This window comes from Taudactylus pleione, unplaced genomic scaffold (genome assembly GCF_031769625.1).
Source record: "Taudactylus pleione unplaced genomic scaffold, aTauple2 ptg001446l, whole genome shotgun sequence".
Taxonomy (NCBI): domain Eukaryota; kingdom Metazoa; phylum Chordata; class Amphibia; order Anura; family Myobatrachidae; genus Taudactylus; species Taudactylus pleione.
This window is the reverse complement of record NW_028285845.1, coordinates 56,479-63,624: the sequence shown is the minus strand read 5'-3', so window position 1 is coordinate 63,624 and position 7,146 is coordinate 56,479.

Genomic DNA, 7,146 nt, shown 5'->3' with positions numbered 1-7,146 from the left:
AGGCACATGCACTAATTATACTCTGACACTGCACTTTCTCTACTGGGCATGTGCAGGACTTTGGAAATATGGCACCCATGTCATTCTCTCGGTGTCTACATTAGTGATTACAGTATAGGTAATGGGTGCAGGGTGTGGACATGTGCACCGTATACCCTGCACCCATTATAGACACACCCCGGGGTGTATTTATAATGGGTACAGGGTGTGTAGTTCAGGGGGGCCTGCACCGCACACCCTGCACCCATATTTTTTTATTTATACTTACCACTCCCACTGAGTAGCGCTACACAAAATGCTTTGAAAATAACCGCTGCTGCCTTTTTCCTGGTGTTTTTTGCATGTGCAGTAGGAAGTCACCAGGAAAATGGCTGTCGCACCATTTTCCCGATGACTTACGCATGCGTAGTAGACTCCGGGCACACCTACTGCTGCTGTCAGTTCACTGATGGCAGCTGATGAGAGAGAAGGGGGCTATGGAGAGAGGAGGGGGTCCATGCTCACTCCGCGTCTGGGGCCCCCTCCTCTTCCCCCGGCTGCTGTCAGAGAACTATCTCTTAATACGCCCCTGGATACACCCATGGCTGATGTATAAGTAGCATTAGTCACCTCTTAGATATCTTGTTGGGATACATGCATTAAGGAATATGAATGTGAGTTATCAAATAGGGCCATGTGGTATAGTGTATGGGGGTGTGGCCACAGCTTATTGTAAATGCTGAGGTCCTGTGTACAGGGAATGTGGCCACAGCATCTATGCCTGAACCCCAGTCATCAGGAATATTGTTCATAAAACATCATTGCTTTGTGTTATCTCAGACAATGGCTGCAATCAACCATGATATTAGTATTTAGTGCAATCATTTGTTTCTCACAAACATAGTATAAAACAATAGTAGTAGATCTATAAGCTGCTCATTACAATGTACAAGGATTACTCAGTGATCTCTCCTATAACCAGAGCTTTCTCTATCACAGGGCGCACTGAGTGGCAGGAGCAGAATGGTGATGATCACACACATCAGCCCTGCGGATGCTGCCTATGAAGACTCTCGCAGCACACTCACCTACGGGAGCAAGGCCAAGCACATCAAAACACTGGTGAGCAGCCCCAAGGGGTAACGGCATATTCATCTATGTTACTGGATAAAACTGTGGTTCAATAAAGGATTTATTATTAAATAAAACAAATATTATGAACATTCAAAATCAGTTTTATTAGAAGATTGGTTGGAATGTGATCATTTACTTTCTATTGGAAATTCAGCAACCGATTAAAATATGTTAAAAATATCTACTACAGGCTCAATGAGTCATAAAAGCTACACCTGGGGTATTACATGTCTGTGTGAGGGCATGTAGGTTACCCATCCATAATCTACTGTCTCCCTGTTTTCTCTGAGTGTACCGGTGCCCAGTAACTAACTCTCTGCTGTTTACCCTTCTCCTGCAGGTGGAGAGGAACCGTGTTTGTGCCCCCCACAAAATCCCTGAGGCTACAAGAGACGACAAAGTGCAGCTGAAAGACCCTCGTCCTCCAGGTATTTTTGTATCTTATAATGAAAAGATTAAGAGGTCGGTTTATCATAGTTGTGCACTAACAATCTGCATCACCCACTTATCGCAGCAATACAGATTGTAGTTACACCACAAGTTACCATGCTGGGAGGTGGGAGGTATGTTCATATGCTGGTCATTACAGTTACAGATTAGGCAAAGGAATCAACTGACCCAGGAACAATAGGAACAAATAGGGGTTTACACTTCCAAACTATATTCCATTGACTAACTAAAGCAAAACATATACCAGACATAGTAGTAACTGTACTATTTCTATATTCTTTTCTACAGAGCCAGCCCATAAGAACCATAAGGACAAAGCCCCCAGTTCCAGTAACACTGGTCCTATGAGACGCTCTGAGTAAGTACCTTGTGCAGATATTACATGAACAATATGTAACAATGTGATTTAAGGATAGAAATATAAAGTGATGATAATTAGTGTAATTTATAGATAAGAATAGATTGTTATGAAGTATTTTTTTAGCTATTACTATATAAATGTTATACACCATAATATGTAGCTACAGGTAGATTATTATATTATACTAACCTTAGCTATTGTTACATTCTCTTGGAGTCCTTCAGGTGCAAATGTGTTTGTTTTCTCTTTTTAGGGCTTTGCTGCTTAAATTGTCATCTGTGTTCCCAAGAATAGACCTGGTAGTACCTGAGACCATGGTCCCTATGCCAGAGAAACACCTGGCAGTACCTGAGGCTGTGGTCCCTATGCCAGATAAACACCTGGCAGTACCTGAGGCCATGGTCCCTATGCCAGATAAACACCTGGCAGTACCTGAGGCTGTGGTCCCTATGCCAGATAAACACCTGGCAGTACCTGAGGCTGTGGTCCCTATGCCAGATAAACACCTGGCAGTACCTGAGGCCATTGTCCCTATGCCAGAAAAACACCTGGCAGTACCTGAGGCCATGGTCCCTATGCCAGATAAACACCTGGCAGTACCTGAGGCCATGGTCCCTATCCCAAGAAAACACCTGGCAGTACCAGAGGCTGTGGTCCCTATGCCAAGAAAACACCTGGCAGTACCTGAGGCCATGGTCCTCATGCCAAAAAAACACCTGGCAGAACCTGAGGCCATGGTCCCCATGCCAAAAAAACACCTGGCAGTACCTGAGGCTGTGGTGCTTATGCCAAGAAAACACCTGGCAATACCTGAGGTAAGTGCTTTCAGTGTGATTGTGGTTACTTACCTTTTCCTTATGTCCTAGTATTTGTATATCTCTTTGTCATACAATGTAATGCTTATTACACTGACATTTACATCTTATATTACTCCACAAGTGTCACAATTTATACACAATATGAGAAAAATAGGTTTCTTCTAATACAAATGATCTTGCAAAAACATAGGCCCTCATTCAGAGCCGCTCGCTATTTGCGGTCGTTCCTTCTAAAACAAGGGGTGGCTATTCAAATGAACCGTTCGCTAATTGCGGTCTGTTCACGCCTCTAAGTCTGAACGAGCGAGCAAAACTTGCAGTTGTAATTTTGAAAAATACGCCCCCTGGCCGCTCGCATCCTACGTCATGTCCGCTATTTATTAGATTAATCGAGTACATCGAACAGCGTATGAACTGCTCGCTATTATTGTGGCTGGTTTTTTCAACCGCTATTTTGCGAGCAGTTCGGAGTAAAAAAAAAAACAAGTGACGTGGTCAATGACGCTGCTGTATTAATTATGCACTCCCTTAAAACACCTGTTTTGACCTTTAAGCACGCCTGCGATCTAATTCCACACCCCCGTTTTCAAGCACCTTCCCCTGTTACCACCCACATACGCCTCCCTCTGTCACTCAAAATAGCAGGCATTCGCTATATAGCGAACAAACAATTTTCGGCCGCATTGACTGGTTCGCGCATGCGTATTAAAATCCGTACGCATGCGCAGATGTGCGAACATCGGTCAGAACGAACGAGCGGCCGCTTACGAGCGGCTCTGAATCAGGTCCATAGTCCATTATAATTGTAAATTAAATAAAAGTAATTGGTAGTGGACAAGTCCATGACCATGATTCAATTCAAAGCAATGATGAGTAGCCACGGGAGAGAGCTCCCAGAGCTATTCCATTCAGCCTGATGTTTGGCCCGACTAAGGATTTCTTCTCGCACCCTCCTAGGGGTGCGAGGAGAAATCCAACAAAGTGCGCTAACAGCCTCGCAGCCGGAACTTTGGTAGAATGCCAGTTCTCGCGACTAAACACCCATGTTTCCGAATTAACAGCTATTTTCCTAATTAACAACGCGCTGAATTGTATCGCGGCCAATAAGATAAGCTAAATGTATAAAACTAAGAAATGTGAACAAAGGCATGAAAAACCTCCAGATAAAACTAGTAAAACAAATTTATTCTAATTATGTATAATACATGTAGTCATCCATTGTAGTATTATAGAATTAAATACTGAAATTCTATTAGATATTCAGATGCCAATTAAAATATGTTAGAAATATCTACTACAGGCTCAATCAGTCATAAAAGCTACACCTGTGGTATTACATGTCTGTGTGAGGACACGTATGTTACCCATCCATAATCTCCTTTCTCCCTCTGTACTCTGAGTGTGCCGGTGCCCAGTAACTAACTCTCTGCTGTCACCCTTCCTCCTGCAGGTGAAGGCGCACCATCTGAGTCTGGCCCACAAGATCCCTGACGGCGCCAGAAAAATCAATGTTCAACTGAGACTTGTCCACCAGGTATTCTTGTACCATGTAATTAAAAATTGAAGGGATTTGTTTATCATAGTTGTGGACTAACAATCTGCATCACAGCTTATTGCAGCAATACAAATTGTAGTTACCCCACAAGTTACCATGCTGGGGTGGCTGGGAGGTGTGTACATATGCTGGACTTTACAGTTGTACATATTTATCTATGTTACTAGGTATAACTGTGGTAGAACAAGGGATTTAGGGGCATATTTAATAAACTGAATTTTCTCTCTCCATACTTTTCACTTTCTATCGCATTTTCCTACTATATAAAGTTTGCTGCCGGGACAGCTGAAGCGATAATGGGCTGTCCCAGCAAATTGTTACTCACTACACCTCTGTTGGCTCCTTCTGCCGGACGTCGGGGCTCTTGTGCACATGCATATCCTGTAGGTCATGCATGCGCAGTCCCGTCACTGCTCCGAAAAGGAGCAGTGAAGCCACTCGCAGGGACAACAGGTTTCGTATTAGCTGTCACCACGCTGGAGCAATGATGAATTTCTGCGGCAGCCGTGGTGTTAGAATGTTAATTATCGGGGTCGTTTGGACCCCAATAATTAACATCATGAATAGGCCCCTGTGTGAGGACACGTAGGTTACCCATCCATAATCCCCTGTCTCCCTGTATTCTCTGAGTGTGCTGGTGCCCAGTAACTAACTCTCTGCTGATTACCCTTCTCTTGCAGGTGGAGAGAAACCGTGTGTGTGCCCCCAACAAAATCCTTGAGGCTACAAGAGAAGACAAAGTGCAGCTGAAAGACCCTCATCCTCCAGGTATTTTTTTATCTTATAATGAAAAGATTAAGAGGTCGGTTTATCATAGTTGAGGTCTAACAATCTGCATCATCACTTATCCCAGCAACAGATTGTAGTTACATGCTGGGAGGTTGGGAGGTATGTACATACGCTGGTCATTACAGCTACAGATTAGGCAAAGGAAGCAACTGACCCAGGAACAATAGAAACAAATAGGGGTTTACACTTCTAAACTATATTCCATTGACTAATACCCCTTTTATACCAGACCAAAAACCTGGGTTTTTGCTGGGTCTACCCGGGTCGCAGCTCAGTGTAAAAGGGTCCCTGAAGAATAACCCGGGGTAAATAACCTGGCAATTTAACCCAGGTAACTACCAGGGTCAGACCCAGAATGGACCTGGCTAATGGTGCAGTGTAAACGGCGCAACCCGTGTTATGCGACCTGGGTCATGCCTAAAATGAGCTGATTGGTGGTTGTGGAGCAGTCACCTCCCACTTTTTATGATCTCACAAGTTTAGCAGGGCAGACCCAGGTTCAGTGTGAACGGGGCTGACCTGAAAGTAACCCAGATCGATGGTGCTGTGTAAACGGTGTCTGACCTGGGTTGGAACCATGTCTCAAAACCTAGGTCGGACCCGGGTATTTGGTGGAAAAGAGGTATTACTGAAGCAAAACATATACCAGACATAGTAGTAACTGTACTATTACTGTATTCTTTTCCAAAGAGCCAGCCCATAAGGACCATAAGGACAAAGCACCCAGTTCCAGTAACACTGGTCCTATGAGACACTCCGAGTAAGTACTTTGTGCAGATATCACATGAACAATATGTAACAATGTGATTTATGGATAGAAATTATGAAAATTAGTGTAATTTATAGAAGTAAATAGATTGTGATCTATGAAGTATTTTTTTAGATATTACTATATAAATGTTAATCATAATACACCATAATATGTAGCTCTGGGTACATTATTATATTATACTAATCTTGCAAATGCGTCTGTTTTCTCTTTTTAGGGCTTTGCTGCATATATCACACCCTGTGGTCCCTATGCCAAAAAAACACCTGGCAGTACCTGAGGCCGTGGTCCCTATGCCAAGAAAACACCTGGCAGTACCTGAGGCTGTTCTCCCTAGGCCAAGAAAACACATGGCAGTACCTGAGGCCGTTGTCCCTCGGCCAAGAAAACACCTGGCAGTACCGGAGTACGTTGTCCCTCAACCAAGAAAACACCTGGTAGTACCTGAGGCCATTGTCCCTCAGCCAAGAAAACACCTGACAATACCTGAGGCCATTGTCCCTAGGCCAAGAAAGCTCCTGGCAATACCTGAGGCCATTGTCCCTAGGCCAAGAAAGCTCCTGGCAGTACCTGAGGCCATTGTCCCTCAGCCAAGAAAACACCTGGCAATACCTGAGGTAAGTGCTCTCAGTGTCATTGTGGTTACTAACCTTTTCCTTATGTCCTAGTATGTAAATATCTCTTTGTCATACAATGTATTGCTTATTACACTGACATTTACATACACAATGCACAATATGAGAAAGGAAAAATAGGTTTCTTGTAATACAAATGATCTTGCAAAAACTGGAAATAGAGTTTGATATCTCACTCAACTGATCATATTGGTGAAACCATGCTGCACTGCAGGTGGGGCAAATTTAAAATGTGCAGAGATATTTAGATTTGGGATGGAGGTGTCCAAACTGACATGTAAATTGTGGCGTAATAATAAAGCTGTGCAGTATTTGTAGGCTACATTCAGAAGCAGCCAGTATTTACCCTGCATGCAAAAAAAATGTATGTATTTACTCCCCATGCATTGCAATATGGTTTGTCCAGGTTCACAGTTAAGTGCTATTTCTCACTCTATTCCCAAAGGTGAATCAGACCCTTAGTCCATAATTGTGAATGAAATAAAAATAATTGGTAGTGGACAAGTCCATGGCCACGATTCAATTCAAAGCAATCATTAATAGCCTCTGTATAAATGCCCCTGGCTACACCTGTGGTATTACATGTCTGTGTGAGGACATGTAGGTTACTTATCCATATGCTCCTTTCTCCGTGTACTCTGAGTGTGCCGGTGCCC